This window comes from Alexandromys fortis, unplaced genomic scaffold (assembly GCF_014885135.2).
Source record: "Alexandromys fortis isolate MF-2015 unplaced genomic scaffold, M_Fortis_MF-2015_v1.1 scaffold_85, whole genome shotgun sequence".
NCBI classification, from domain to species: domain Eukaryota; kingdom Metazoa; phylum Chordata; class Mammalia; order Rodentia; family Cricetidae; genus Alexandromys; species Alexandromys fortis.
Genome location: NW_026067975.1, coordinates 2444942 through 2460480, shown reverse-complemented (window position 1 = coordinate 2460480; position 15539 = coordinate 2444942). Strand labels below are relative to the sequence as shown.

Sequence of the window (15539 nt, the reverse complement as noted above, 5' to 3'; positions counted from 1 at the left end):
CTCCCTCCCTCCCTCCCTCCCTCCCTCCCTCCCTCCCTCCCAAAAGCTTTATTTATTTATTATGTATACAGTGTTCTGTCTGCATGTATCCCTGCAGGCCAGAAGAGGGCGCCAGATCTCATTATAGATGGTTGTGAGCTACCATGTGGTTGTTGGGAATTGAACTCAGGACTTCTGGAAGAATAGCCAGTGCTCTTAACCTCTGAGCCATCTCTCCAGCCCTAGAAGGTTGTTTTCTGACCTCCACACATGGACTGTGGGACATGCATCCCATCCTATGTCCCACATACACCAAGTAATTATATACATAAACATAGCAAAATTTTAAAGAATTCAGATGCAAATTTTCAACTTTTGGAGACCTAAATTTCTGGTTCAGATATTGTAATTGTAGCTGTTTGTCTAAAATCTTTTATCTGCTTCCGCTAATCTGAAAAGAGACATCTCTTAGCACCTCCCCCTTTGTTGTAAGAACAGACTTCCTAGAGCTTTCTATATGTTGTTTTTCCTCTAGCTCCTCCCCATCCCATGTTGTTAACCCTTTGGCTGTAGTGTATCCTATCCCTTTCTTTCAGCCATCAGTTTACTGTTTTTTGTTTGTTTGTTTGTTTCTTGGTGCATATATGTGTTATGTTAATTTTGGAGCTTTGTTCTTACTCAAATCTTCTATAAAACGTCTATGTTTCCATGCATCTTTTATATGTTTTAATAGTTGTACTAATGGTCATTAAGTAGTTCATTCTGACGTTTACTTTTAGATAGATGTTTTCATAGATATAATGTAAGCACTATGAAGGCACAGACTGTCATTTCCCTCGGCATCTTTAATATTTGGCATTTAATGATCATTGTATTGTTCAGTGTTTGATGTGTAGCAGTAATCAGAAGCAACTTATTTATTAATAAGTGAGTTAATAAAATAACATTTTCCCATCGTTTCAGTGCACACGTGGTATATTATTTCTTTTAATATTATAATAACCCGGTTTTGTCATAGTAGGATCATTGGAGGAAAAAGCTTATATAAGTCTAGATTTAAAATAGGAGCAGTGAACAAAAATAATTCAATCTTTTTCTTTGTAAACAGTGTATGTTCTGCGTGTGATGGTTCACACTTTTAATCTCAGCACTTGAGAGGCAAAGCCATATGGATCTCTGTGACTTCTAGGACAGCCAGGGCAACATAGAGATCCCTATCTTAAAGAAAAGGAAGAAAAAAGAAGTGTTAAGAGTGTAGCTTAGTGATAGAATGTTATTCTAGCATATGTGAAGTCCCTTGATTTCACCGTCAACATTAAGAATAGGGTTATTGGGGGCTGGAGAGATGGCTCAGAGGTTAAGAGCATTGCCTGCTCTGCCAAAGGTCCTGAGTTCAATTCCCAGCAACCACATGGTGGCTCACAACCATCTGGAATGGGGTCTGGTGCCCTCTTCTGGCCTGCAGGCATACACACAGACAGAATATTGTATACATAATAAATAAATAAATATTAAAAAAAAGATGTGTGCCATGACTGGCCTTTTTTAAAAAAAAAAAAAAAAGAATAGAGTTATTATATTAATTGTTTTGTTTTGTGGGTTTTTTTTTTTTTTTGGTGTGTGCATGAGCACATGCATTTGTGTGCTCATGGGTGTATGTGTGTGTCAGGTCAAGTGTGGAGGGCAGAGGACAACTTGTGGAAATTGGTTCTCTTCTTGAACCATGTGCGTTCTGTGGATTGAACTACTGGAAAACACCTTTTCTTGCTATGCCATCTTGGTGGTGTATTATTTATTACATTTACTTACTGATGTGCATGGGTGTGTACCTGCTAGTGTGTGTGTGTGTGTGAATTAGAGGACAGGTTTGGGAAGTTGGTTTTTCTCCTTCCACCATGTGGGTTTTTCTGTGTCTTACGATCAGCTCTGTTCTGCCAGCTATATCCCAAATAACCACTCAGAGACTTATTAATTACAAATGCTTGGCTAATAGCTCAGACTTAATACTAACTAGCTCTTACAATTTAACCCATTTCTGTTCATCTGTGTGCTGCTTCAAGATTTTTACCTCTCTTGTTTGTCCTGCTTCCTTTTCTTCTGGCTGGTACTCACGATTCTGCCTTTTTTCTGGTTCTCCTGCCTAACCTTATCCTAACTGTTGACCAATCATTTTTTTTTATTAAACCAATCACTAAAGGAATATACCACAAGACCGTGACTGACCAATAAATAAATAAATAAATAAATAAATAAATAAATAAATAGTTTCTTACATTGTTTCATTAGAACTTATAATATTATTTAGAAGGAATGCCATTTACAACGTATACTGCTTTCATTTAAGAATTTACCAGTATCAGGCTTTCCTGCATCTGAAACCAATATAATATCAGCAAGGTCACATTCTCATTCAGAGAGAGAAAGCAAAGGCAGCCTCCTGGAGGTACGGGAAAACATTTCTGTCCCAATCCTTTTAGTAGTCCACAAGATATGTTCTTTCAGACCATGCGTAGGTAGTTTCATTTTCTTCCGCATGGGCAGCATTGGCCGTAAGTTTTGTCTTGGATATCAGCAAGTTCCTTGTACTGTGTGTGCATCCAAATGATTTGCCTTTAAGGAAGATCAAGTGAAAATAATTAAAAGGGAGAGCTGAGTTCTAGAGATAAGGTACTATGAATATGGTCATAGTAATTGCAGGCATAGAAGATGTCTTTTATTTTCCATTTATTTATTCAGATCATTTATTTTTTATCACTATGGATTTATGCACATATATTCATAGTTTATCTTATAATCCAGTACTGCTATTTATTTTGTGGCTTAAGTTATCCCATCTTGGGATGCTTTTGCCTAATGGGTGTGTGGCTCTGACACTGAAACTCAGGACTTTGTACATCCCAGGCAAGTATTCTACCACTGAACTTTGTCCCTAGCCCTGTCCCCTACCTACCTACTACCCACCCACCCACCCATCTATCCATCCATCTATCCATCCATCTATCCATCCATCCATCCATCCATCCATCCATTTAACGTGTATGGGCAGTTTGCCTGTATGTATGTCTGTATACCATGTTAGTACCTCTACCCATAGAGGCTGGAAGAGAGGACTGGATTCCCTGGAATTGGAGTTATAGACTGTTGTGAGCCACCATATAGATGCTGGGGATTGAATGCAGGTCCTCTGGAAGGGCAACCAGTGCTTTTTACTCTATCTAAGCCAGCCCCTTAGCATTTTCTTTTAAAAAATGAATTTTTATCTATTCTTTTTATATCAATAATAAAATTAAGCTGAATGTTGTGGTGGTTTATCTATGTAAAAATCCCAGTTCTTAGATGGAGAAACGGGTTTAATTCAAGTTTGAGACCAGCCAGAACTACCAAATGAATTCCTGATAGCCTAGAAATAAGAAATTGAGGATCTGTCTCAAACAGTGAAGCTAAATGTTCTCTACTACAAATATATCTTCCATTATACCTTTAAAAAATTATCAAACAAAGATATGCTAGTTCTAAAATCCCTTTGTTCATTGTGATGAGACTGTGATACTCATAATTGTGATGTGTGAAATTCAGAATTTCAGATGTGTGTATATGCTAAATATGTATGTCTTCATTTTCCACTGCTAAGTCATATTGAATAGGCTTTTCATGTATTTAAAAATACTGATATATATTTCACTTAACAGACATTCCCTGAGCTCTTTCCATGTACAGGCTTTGGATATAGAATGAATAAATGAGCAGGGCTCCTGCCCTTATGGAATTTACACTTTAGTTGGCAGAGATAGACCACATAAATACATTTATTATGGCAGCTCAAGGTATCTATGAAAAGAGAAAGTAGCTGCACAGTAAGTAGAAGCCTCTGACCTTATCTTGGCAGAGAAAAGGGGATTGTTTTCCTTGAGGAGGGACATCTGAGAAGCAATCTGGAGGAATTTAACCAGATAAACCCCTCAGGCAGGAGAAACAGTGTGTACACAGTCCCTGAGATAGGAGGATATATTTATGAAGAACTGTAAAAGACTAGCAAAGTGATAAAGAGGTGGCTCGACACGTGAAGGAATTTACTGCCAAGTTGATGACCTGAGTATTTGAGCTTGGTAACTTGAATTTGATCCACCATGCCCCACATGGTGGAAGGAGAGAGCCAGTTCCTTCAACACATTTGTGTACTTATACACACTCATGTACATACACTTACACATTCAGACACCAAGAAAACCAAAAACTAAAAAACACCTTTTCCCTGTTTAAAGGTAGTGAAATTGGATCAGGAAGATACATGGGCAGTGGTTCAGTAAGAACTAAGCACATATTTTTTTTATCTGATTTACACTTCCAGTAAGGCTGGTCCTTCATTATTCATTATTCATCTGTTTATATTTGTATCTTTGTGGTGCTGGGTATTCAACCCAGAGTCTCCCACATGCTAGGCCAGTGCTCTACCACTGAGTTTCATGCCAAGTGCTTATTTTGGATGTTTTAAACTTTGAATCATGAGAATGTTTTTAAAATTAGTAATGCCTGGTTACTTTGATGAACTTTAATTTTGTAGCTTCTTTTACTAGCACTATTAGAAAGTTTACGAATCCTGCTTGAAGCAAGAAATTGCTTGTTTTTTTTTTTTTGTATTTTGGTTAGTATATCATCTTGGGTTTTATGCTGGAACCTCTAAATTGTGATTGGAATGTAAAAGGACTTGCATGTTGAGACCATCTGTGGGAGTTACATTGTCTGAAAGTTGAGAAGAGATCATGACAGATGGTGAGGTCGAAAGATTGACTTTTTGAGCTTGGACATAATGTGTTCATGAAGCTGGAAGAAGAAATCCGACTTATGTTTTTAACTAACAGAAGATCTTGGAAACAGAAAGGAGTGTGCAGTTGTTGAATTTGGATAAACATCATGCATCAGCACACATGGCTGGTTTATATCTGAGACTCACCAGCATTGCCAAAGATAGCAACTTCTGAAATATTTGGTGTCCCTTTTTCTTCTTGACATTTTGGAAAGTTTAAAGTCACATATTGAAGAATTGCAGGTAATTTTTATGTTAGTCAATACAAAAGAATCTTTAAAAATTATGTTTTAAAAACATTTAGGATATTCAACCTTTTAAATTGTAATTAAAAACTTTTTTTTCGGTTTGAAAATTGATGTTTCTGTTGTAATTTTCATTTCTCCTTTATGCAGATTATTCATTGCTTATTTTGGACGAAGAAACCATAACTTTTTGTGGGAAATCAAAACTGTCCATTACTTTACCCCCAACATTGTTTATCCTGTGTTAGGCAGTATCTTAGTGATTTTATATATTGTTTTATTTAATGAAGTATATATGCCTTTAATGCTGGGCAGAAAACAGAAATTGAGGCACAGAAATATAATGGTAAATTTGTTTAATAAACATTTAGGCACCTTTGGCTCCATTTTAAACATTTATCATTTAGACCACATTCAGAGATTTCAGTCTGTGCCTAGTTCTGGTAAGAAGATTCCAAGAGAATACGAAACGTAATTATCTTTTGCTCTGTCAGTTTCATTGATGTGGCTAAACAGTATTTTTATTGGTAGTCTCTTACTGTAGTGTTCTGAAATAGATTCTGTTAATTTCCTAATTCTTTAACTGTTCCTCTCCCCCACGTGGTACTGGATCTAACCCAGACTCTTGGTAAACACTCTAGTTATTGAACAACATCTCCAACCTTTTGTTAGTTTCTCTTTATTTGCTTAAATAGCACAGTGCCATTCAGTAGCCTGATTTTTAGGAACTAAGATACAGTAGTGAATATTGAGTACAGAAATGAAGTAGATGCACAGGGAAAAGCAGCTGTAGCCATCACAGCCATGCTCTGGGCTAGGGAGGGAGAGAAATCTGCTGCCTCACTTCATTGCTTATGTCTTTTTGGCCAGAACTAAGTCATATGTTATATAGTCAAACATTTTGGTGCACACATTGCCACCTTCAACTTCTTAAGGAAGAGAACAATAATAGGGAATAATATCTGCCTTGAATCTATATATAGGAAGCTCATAAATCTTAATGAATCCAAATCATATTTTCTGTCAGAATTGTATTTTAGTAGGTCATAATCTAACTTTTTGATATTTGATTTTCTCTTTTTAATGAGTAATACTTTTTATTTTATTTTTTGGTATGCATTAATATTTTTCATTCATGTATGTCTGTGTGAAGGTGTTAGATCTTGGAGTTACAGACAGTTGTGAGCTGCTATGTGGGTGCTGGGAATTGAACCTGGGTCCTCTGAAAGAGCAATCAGTACTCTTTACTGTAGAGCCATCTCTCCAGCCTCCCATTCATGTTATTATTGTGTATGATTATGATGTTATTTATGTTTTAAATATTTTATGTTTTTGAGTATTTCATACATGTTTACAATGTATTTCTAGCACTCAGGTGCCCTTTTCTATTTTATAAATTTTTCTTGTATCCCACTGAGTCCAGTTCATGCTGACTGTGTATGTGCATGGGTATGTGAAAATCGTAAAAATATTTCTATTGTTAGTAATGTGTATGATGTGTATGGGTGCCCGTGCCACAGCACACGCATGCAGGTCAGAGTACAACCTTGTAGAGTCACTTCTCTTCTCCTAACTTTACTTTGGTTCCTGGGATCAAACTTAAGTCTCTAGGGTTGTTCAACACCCTCTCAATCATCCCTCTGGCCCAGTTGGGTTTTGAGAAAGGGTCTCATGTAGCTCAGGCTGCTCTGGAACTTTCTGTCATTCAAGGCTGGCCTTTAATTATTGATCTTCCTATGTCTACATTCTTTTTTTTAAAAAAAATTATTATATATACAATATTCTGTCTATATACAATATTCTGTCTATTCTGCAGGCCAGAAGAGGGCACCAGACCCCATTACAGATGGTTGTGAGCCACCATGTGGTTGCCGGGAATTGAACTCAGGACCTTTGGAAGAGCAGGCAATGCTCTTAACCTCTGAGCCATCTCTCCAGTCCCCTACCTCTACATTCTTAGGTGTATCTTTTTTTCTTTCTGAGTGCCTCTCTTTTAACTTGAGTGCTTTAAAATCTATATTAAAATAAACCCCACTTCTGTTTTAAGATAATTTATTTAATGTTTATTTATTTATTTTTGAGTTAGAATTTTATTGTATAGCTTAGGTTAGCCTGGATCACTGTGTTACTATGTCGCCTAAGGTAGCTTTGCACTTGTAATTTCTCTTGCCTCAGCTTGTAAATAATACTAGAGATGTGAGCAACTATGGCTAGTAAAGTAATTTTAAAAGAAAAATAATATGAGATCCACTCTTCTAAGATCAAATAAACATACAAAAATAAGAAAAGCTGCAGAACTAGAGCAGAGAACTCCTGAATGCCCTTCCCCAGATTTACCAGTTATAAACATTTTTATACGTTTTATTTTCATTTCTCCCATACATTTTAAATTTGAAGTTTAGTCCTTGTTGTCAGGCCCCTAGCCTCCTGAGGAATTTTTGTGTTTTTATTTTCATTTTTCTAATATAAATGATATTTCACTTACAAAAAGACCCTATAGTTTATGGATAAATATCCAGAAACAACAGTGGAATCTGGGCCTGTTGCTTATACCTGTAATTTTAGCATTTAGAAGGTGGAGTCAAGAGGATAGCCATGAATTTGAGGCCATTTGAACACACATGCTGAGTTCTAGACTAGCCAGGACTCTGTAGCAAGGCTCTGTCTTAAAAAAAAAAAAAAAAGAGAGAGAGAGAAAGAAAGAAAGAAAGAGGACAGAAAAACAATGCCCATTCTCTCTGTCTCTCTCTCATTATCTGGAATGTGGATTTTGTCCAGTTACCCCATTGGTCTTCTTAGGAATGTTTTTCTGATCCAGTGTTTATTTTGAGAGTGCTCACTGAATTGAGTTTTCCTATTTTTTTTTTAAAAGATTTGTTTATTATGTATACAGTGTTCTGCCTACATATATCCTATAGGCCAGTAGAGGGCACCAGATCTCATTACAGATGATTGTGATCCACCATGTGGTTGCTTGGAATTGAACTCAGGACCTCTGGAAGAGCAGTCAGTGCTCTTAACCTCTGAGCCACCTCTCCAGCCCAAGTTTTTCTATTTTTTAGTTTTGTATTTTTTTTTTATTTTTTCTAAATATGGATGTTTTCGCTTCCTTCGCTTTTTTTTTCTTTTGGCTCTAGCAATTTTGAGGAGTTAAGGAGTTTAGGCCACTGTTTTGAAGAGTATCTTTCACTTTGTATTCCTGTTTTTTTTTTTTTTTTTTCGTTTTCATGGTTAAGTTTGCATACTAGACAGTAATATGTCAGAAATATCCATCTCAGTGCATTTAGGACATATGATGACTTATTATTGGTGGCCATTTGGTAACTTTGATCATTAAAGTAGTGTGTGTACGGTTTCTTTACTGGAAATTTTGAATTAAGACATTTTATAAGGAGGTATTTCAATATCATGTCCATATCTTGTGGCATACTTGTAGTTAGTGTTCCCCTTTGTTATGGTTCTTCCCTTACTGTTTCATTGTGATGGTTTCAACAACTGTAGAATTCATTATATTTATCAGTTGACATTCTTTTAATACTTCGCATTTACTTGTATCATCTCTAATTGTTTTGCTGTCCTTAGGATAGTTTGGTGTGCTTCAGTGTGTAGTTGTAGGCTCTTTAAGTTGGTCCTTGTGTATTTTTGACACATCTGTCAGTGTTTGAGGATTTTGTCCTTTGGAACAATAAAATATTCGAGGTTTATTTTGTACCTTTCCTGCCTTGCCTTGGAATCAGCCCTTTCTCCATGAAGCCCTGGTGTTTCTTTCAGTGCATTATTTAAAGCCATGTAGTGTCCCTTGAGAGTAGAGCCGACTTGTCCTATGACTTAACTGCCTTAAACCCCAGTTGTTACCTGGAATGTCCTAGGAGTAACTTAAACAAGTCACTTAGAAGTGTGCGTCTCAGTAAATGTGACATAAATACCGCCTATTATTACATCACTGTTCCCTCTTTTCCCTTCAACAGGGTATTTTAAAGAATTATTGAAGACGAAGGTTTTTATTTTTGTATGTTTTTAATGGTTATGCAGAATATTAAATAGAATTCAGTTTTTGATATGACCGCAAAAAGTGTATTTTTATTTTTTAGAGATAACTTTTTAAAGTGAACTTATGCTATTTTGCTATACATATTTTCTTACTATTCTGGTTAATAAAATTAAAAATGTTGCTTGGATTAATAATTATTTTTGATTGTGTAGTGTGTGAGATAAACTTAATATTAGTGAATATAGTACTTTCATAGCCATTATAGAATTTCTGTAGATTGGTGCCAAGCTTTTCTTTTTCAACAGCTGCAAATTGCTATCTCTATAAAGCTTCCAACTTGGCTTCTTTTCTGGGGACTGTTACAATTGGTTTTGGTTGGTAGAGAGTTACTTGGCCTTATTGAGCACATCTCTGCTTTCTTTGGCTTATTTTGTGTGTGTGTGTGTGTGTGTGTGTGTGTGTGTGTGTGTGTGTGTGTTAGTTCAGGGAAATGTGTATGCTCTGTTATTTGGAAGCAGATTGCTTCATTCCCTGAGGTATTCCCTGAAGACCATCAAAGCTTTAGATATGTTGGAAAAGTTATGTAAGTTCCTCTCTCTGTTTAAATTATCATTTCTTTATAACTTTATTATAAAAATTCGGGCTGTCCTAGGAGTTCAAAAGTAGGAATTTGGTAGCCCCACAGAAAGATCTAGACCAAACCTGGAGTCTGTCAGGAATTGGAGCAGTATATGTTTTCATCCTCATCCTTTTCTCATGCTATCTATCTGCTTCATGTCTCCCTCCTCTCCCCTGAGGATCACCTCCCTTCTCTCCTGTGCACATTCTGAGAGAGATGTGCAGGAGGGAAAGAAGCTCTCTGGCCCTTTCATTGTTGTCACTTCGAGTTGCAGGCTCTTTAGGGAATCATTTAGGGAACATGTGTATGTGTGTGTGTGGGGGGGATTACCTTTGCCTTTTAGATCATACTTATGGTCATGGAAAATGAAAATCCTTTTAAAAAAAGTTAAGGATCCATTTATGGAAGTGCATGTCTGTAGTCCCAGTTATTCAGGAGCCCGAGACAGGAGGATGGTGAGTTTGAGGCTAGGCTAGTCAATATAGCAAGACCCTGTCTCAAAAACAAAACAACAGGGGGCTGGAGAGATGGCTGGGGGCTGGAGAGATGGCTCAGCGGCTAAGAGCATTGCGTGCTCTTCCAAAGGTCCTGAGTTCAATTCTCAGCAACCACATGGTGGCTCACAACCATCTGTAATGAGGTCTGGTGCCCTCTTCTGGCCTGCAGGCATACACGCAGAAAGAATATTGTATACATAATAAATAAATAAATATATTTAAAAAACAAAACAAAACAAAACAACAAACCCACTTAGTCATTACAATAAAATTCAGTTTAAGGGAAAGATAAAATATATTGATTCATTTAACTGAAAAGTCTAAGAGTTCTCTGACTTTAAATACCTCTAGATTTAGAGGATTGAAGGATGACATCATATACTGTGTCCCCTGCCCCATCTTTTGGCTTATTTGGGTTTTGTAGTATTAGTTTATAAGAAAATAAGGAACATTCTGGTTTTGCTAATCAGTTTCAAATTCCGCATGGCTACCATGCTTAGCCCACAGACCTAGACTGGATGAAAGGAAATAGGATGCCAGAAGTGTGAGGCCTGGGCCAGGGGCCTCTCAGTAATGTTTCTTTTTTTTTTTTTTTAAAGATTTATTTATTATGTATACAACATTCTGCCTCCATGTATGCCCGCACGCCAGAGGAGGGCGCCAGATTTCATTACAGATGGTTGTGAGCCACCATGTGGTTGCTGGGAATTGAACTCAGGACCTCTGGAAGAGCAGCCAGTGCTCTTAACCACTGAGCCATCTCTCCAGCCCTCAGTAATGTTTCTTGCCAGAACTACACAGGATATGGCATGGATTTTTTGCGAGGAGTTGAGATGAGGTACTGACATATATCCTCTGAATCTTATCATATAATGCTTACTGTCCAATGACTCTTCTAGAACAAAAATTCAGGTATATTATAAGCTCACCTAGTATACAGAATAGGTTTTCTGTTTTTGCAGCAGTGACTTGCTCTCTAGCCAGGCCAGCCTCTCAAACTCACAGTCCATTCTGCAGCAGTGTCCTAAGTCTAAGTGCTGGGATTGCAGGCATGCAGCACCATGCCTGTCTTACAAAAGAAAATTTGACGAACAACCCAAGGCTTTTTTGCCTTCTTAATGAAACTTTTTTTATATTCACTGTAATTTTGTTTTACAGAAAATAATGAATACTCTTTCTTACTTATCTTGATATTTCTGCATCATTTTAAGAGGCTTTTTTGTTCCTCATGGTATGGACAATATACATTTCTCTTATGTGTATGCTTTTACACACACACAATCTTCTTTCCCTTTTTAAGCAGAATAGAAAGTTTTGAGTACATTGCAAGGGGCAATGAACTCAACTGTAGCAAGACTACAGTCTATAGGTTTGTATTTTTAATCTTAGCCACTTTAACCAGCAAAAAGTTGTATGTGATTTCTTTCTGATTACTGGTTAGGTTAAATTCTATGTGTTTACTGGTTATCTACATGTCTGTTTGAAAATTGTGTATATTGATATGTTGGAAGCTATTGGCATCTAAATAATAACTAAAACTTAAATACTACTTATAAGGTATTCATATCTGTTGTTTCCATATGTTCTTTTTTTTTCTTTATTGATTTTTGAGATGGAGTTTCTCTGTGTAACAGTCCTGACTGTCCTGGAACTCACTTTGTAGACAAGGCTGGCCTCTAACTCACTGAGATCCACCTGGCTTCCCAAGTGCTGGGATTAAAGGCATGCACCACCATTTCCCAGCCTCAATATGTACATTTTATAGTGACGATTCCAAAATCATCTTGCCTGTGAAAGGTAGATTTTACCTTTAAGTATAGATCATCTCATTTGAATTGCTTTCTATGTCAGAAATACTAAATATCAGTGCAGTATATAATATCCTTATTGAGGAATACAATTGGATTGTTAAAATAGGCTTAGGGCTAGGCACACATGCTTTTAATTCCAGCACTCAAGAGGCAGAGACAGGTGGATCTCTGTGAGTTTGAATCCAGCCTGGTCTACAGAATGAGTTCCAGGATAGCCAGAGCTACACTTTGAAAGTCAGTTTAAAAAAACAAAAACGAAAACGAAAACAAGCCAGTTGTGGTGGCTTACACTGGTGGGATTTGTGAAGGAGGTGGAGACAGGAGGATCACAAGTTTGAGACCAAACTGGGCTACACGTTTTACAAAAAAACAAACAAACATACACAAATTAGAACAAAAATAGGTTTAGGTATTTTTTGTTTAGCATACTTTTAGTGACTGCTCAAGTTTGTAGTACATCATTAGAATACCCAGTTATTCCATATTTATTTATTTTGCATTATGTCTATAGTGAAATACCCAGATAGAAGACATTTCTTAGTCTCTAACTAGGCAAACAGTGTAACATAAATTTGTGAGTTCTTTTTTATCTTGTCAATCAAATATTTTTTGTTTTTTTTTCTGAGATAGTATCTCACTGGATAGCTTATGCAGTATTAAGGTTAGCCTTGATCTTCGGTTCTTCCCAGTTCAGCCCCTCAAATACTGGGATCATAGGCTCGTATCACTTTAGTTCTTTTTTAATTTTAATAATCAATTTTAAAAATTAATAATTAATAATTAATTTTAAAATTTATTTATATTGATTTTGAGTGTGTATATACATGTGCATACAGATGTCTGTAGAGACTATAAGATGGGCACTGGTTCCTCTTTAGTTTAAATTATAGGAGATTGTGAGCTCCATCACCTTGAAATTTTGGAACCAAATCTTATTGTCTATAAGAGCATTGATCACTTTTAATCACTTTCTCCAACCCCATAATTCCTTATTTGTTTATTTGTTTGTTTATTTGAAACAGGATCTTATGATCCCTGGCTGTCCTGGAACTCGCTGCGTAGACCAGAATGGCCTTGAACTCACAGAGATCTGCCTCCCAAACACTGGGAGTGAAGTCTAGTACTAACATCCTCTGTCCTTAATTCTACTCAAATAGGTAGAATAAAAAAGAACATTCTGTTTGTTTGGGTTTTTTTTGTTTTATTTGTCTTTGAGACTGGATTTCTCTGTGTAACCCTGGTTGTCTTGGAACTTGCTCTGTAGACAAGGCTGGCCTCGAATTCAGAGATCCATTTACTTTTGCTTCCTGAGTGCTGGGATTAAAGGTGTGTGCCACAACCATCTGCCTTTTTTGTTTTGTTTTGTTTTGAAACAGGGACTACAGAGTTCTGACTGTCCAGAAGTCACTACGATACCATACTGACGTCAAACTCACAGCTATCTATCTGCCTTTGCCTCCCCAGTAGTGGGATTCGAGGCTTGTGCCATCGGGCCCTGCAGAGCATACATGATACAGAAATATCGGACTTCTTGGAGCTTGAGTTACATTTGGTTATGAGTTGCCTGACAAGTACTGCATAGTATATACTCTTAACCTTTGAGCCATTTCTCCAGCCTGGGGAAGAATTTTTATTATGTTTGTTGGCTTGTTTTTGTTTTTGCTTTTCTAGAGAGGGTTTCTTTGTATAACAGCTCTCATTTGTAGACCTCAAAGTCACAGAGATCCTCCTGACTCTGCCTCTTGAGTACTGAGATTAAAGGCTTGTGTCATCACTGCCCAGTGAGAAAGAATATTTTAAAACGTTTTTCCTAGCCAAGTTTTTTTTACTTTTAAGTAATGTACTTTGAGGTTTTAAACTGTGAAGTATAAAAGTAGAATTGAATATGCACTTTATTAAATGACTTTTGGTAGTATTTTTTATGAACTTTAGATTAAAATACCTTCCAAGATTAAAAGTAGGCTGTCATGTTGAGACTTAATTGACCTTTATCTCATTTTTAACTGTACAATTAAGGTATGGGTGTACAGCTGCTTAAAAAGTCTGTGGGTTTGTTTGCTGCTTTACTCTGCATGCAAAAACTGGTGTGAAGAACAGGTGTTTAAACCTAACAGTAACCCAGTAACTGACATCTGTACTGTGAGTATGTGGTTTTTGTTGAGGTTTTTTTTTTCTTTAATGTTAGTTTTATAAAATAAGAGAAATGTAGAACAACTCTCCTGAAGTTACTGTATATATTATGTGGTCCTGTATTAAACATAGGGTGCACAGATACATGCACACACACACATACATACACACACACACGTGTGCAGACAAACTACCCATATACATAAAATAATAAACTTTTTTTAAAGTCAAGTGCAAAAAGTTTCAAAACTTCTTGTTCTTTAAAATCTTTTAAGTTACTGAAGAGCTGATTTGCAGCATGGTGATGCTCATTTTAGTATCATTTTGTATACTTGTAATTTGTTATGAGGATAGTTTTTTGGGGGAGGTAGAGTCAGTACTGAGAATTGAGTCCAGAGACTTGGGTATGCAAGGCAAAGCCTGCTGAACTATATCAGCACAGATCAATATTAAATTAAATCTACTCAGTACACATACTCAGACATACATACAACCTACCATAAAGGTAAGGATTTCTTATTTAGCTTGATTGTAGTGATCATTTAATAATTTAGACATGTATCAAAACATCAAGATAAGGACCAATAATTTGAGACCATATAATGTGTTCCAGTCAAATAAAACTGTTTCAAAGGTATTTTTGAAAAGTGGCTTTAAGTTATCAAACTACAAATTTTTAATGTTGAAAGTTTGCAGAACATTACCATTTTGTAATATTATAAGATTATAATACTTTAATGTATAAAATATAATGTATAGTAATAATAGGTCTATTTAATATGCTTTGAGCTAAGTTGTTGGGGTTTTTGCTTTGTTTTGTTTTCTTCGAGACAGGGCTTCTTTATGTAGCCTTAAATGTACTGGAACTTGCTCTGTAGACCAGGCTAGCTTTGAATTTAGAGACTGAGCTAAAAGTTTTTTTTAATCTTAAAAAATATCATTATGTGTGTATATATGATGCAGTAGGCGTGGGGGGAGGGGCTATGGTCTATTATCTTGTGGAGGTCAGAGGACAACTTTGGAAGTGATTCTCTATTTTTATGTGAGTTTGAACTCAAATCTTCAGCCTTACTCAGCAAGCACTTTACGGACTGAATCATCTTGATGGCCCCTGTTTTCAAAATGGAGATTCCCTTAAGCTCTGAAACAGATTTTTAGAATTTTGATGAAAATCTGGTGTGGTCAAGCATTCCTATAATTTCAGCGCTCTTAATGTAGAGACAGGAGGATCAGAAGATTAATCCTCAGCTGTATAGTCTGAGGCCAGCCTGGGGTCTATGAAGCCTTATATCCACAGCAAAACCCAGATATTTCTTATGGTACTACATTTTCATCTGTGATACCAGATAGCCTTGTAGCTATTAAGTGAAATAAACCATCTGAAGGCAGACTGTTTGCTGATAAACAGTACTAACTAGTAATGAGTGTTGACTTGGACTGAAGAGTGTGAGCCATGTACTCTG

The 15539-nt window shown here is 36.5% G+C and overlaps 1 protein-coding gene across 13 annotated transcripts in view; it reads left to right on the top strand.

Moving 5' to 3' along the window:
• Positions 1–15539, top strand: part of Tfdp2 (transcription factor Dp-2) — a 118278-nt gene that overhangs the window by 18126 nt on the left and 84613 nt on the right. The gene's annotated exons all lie outside the window — the stretch shown is intronic.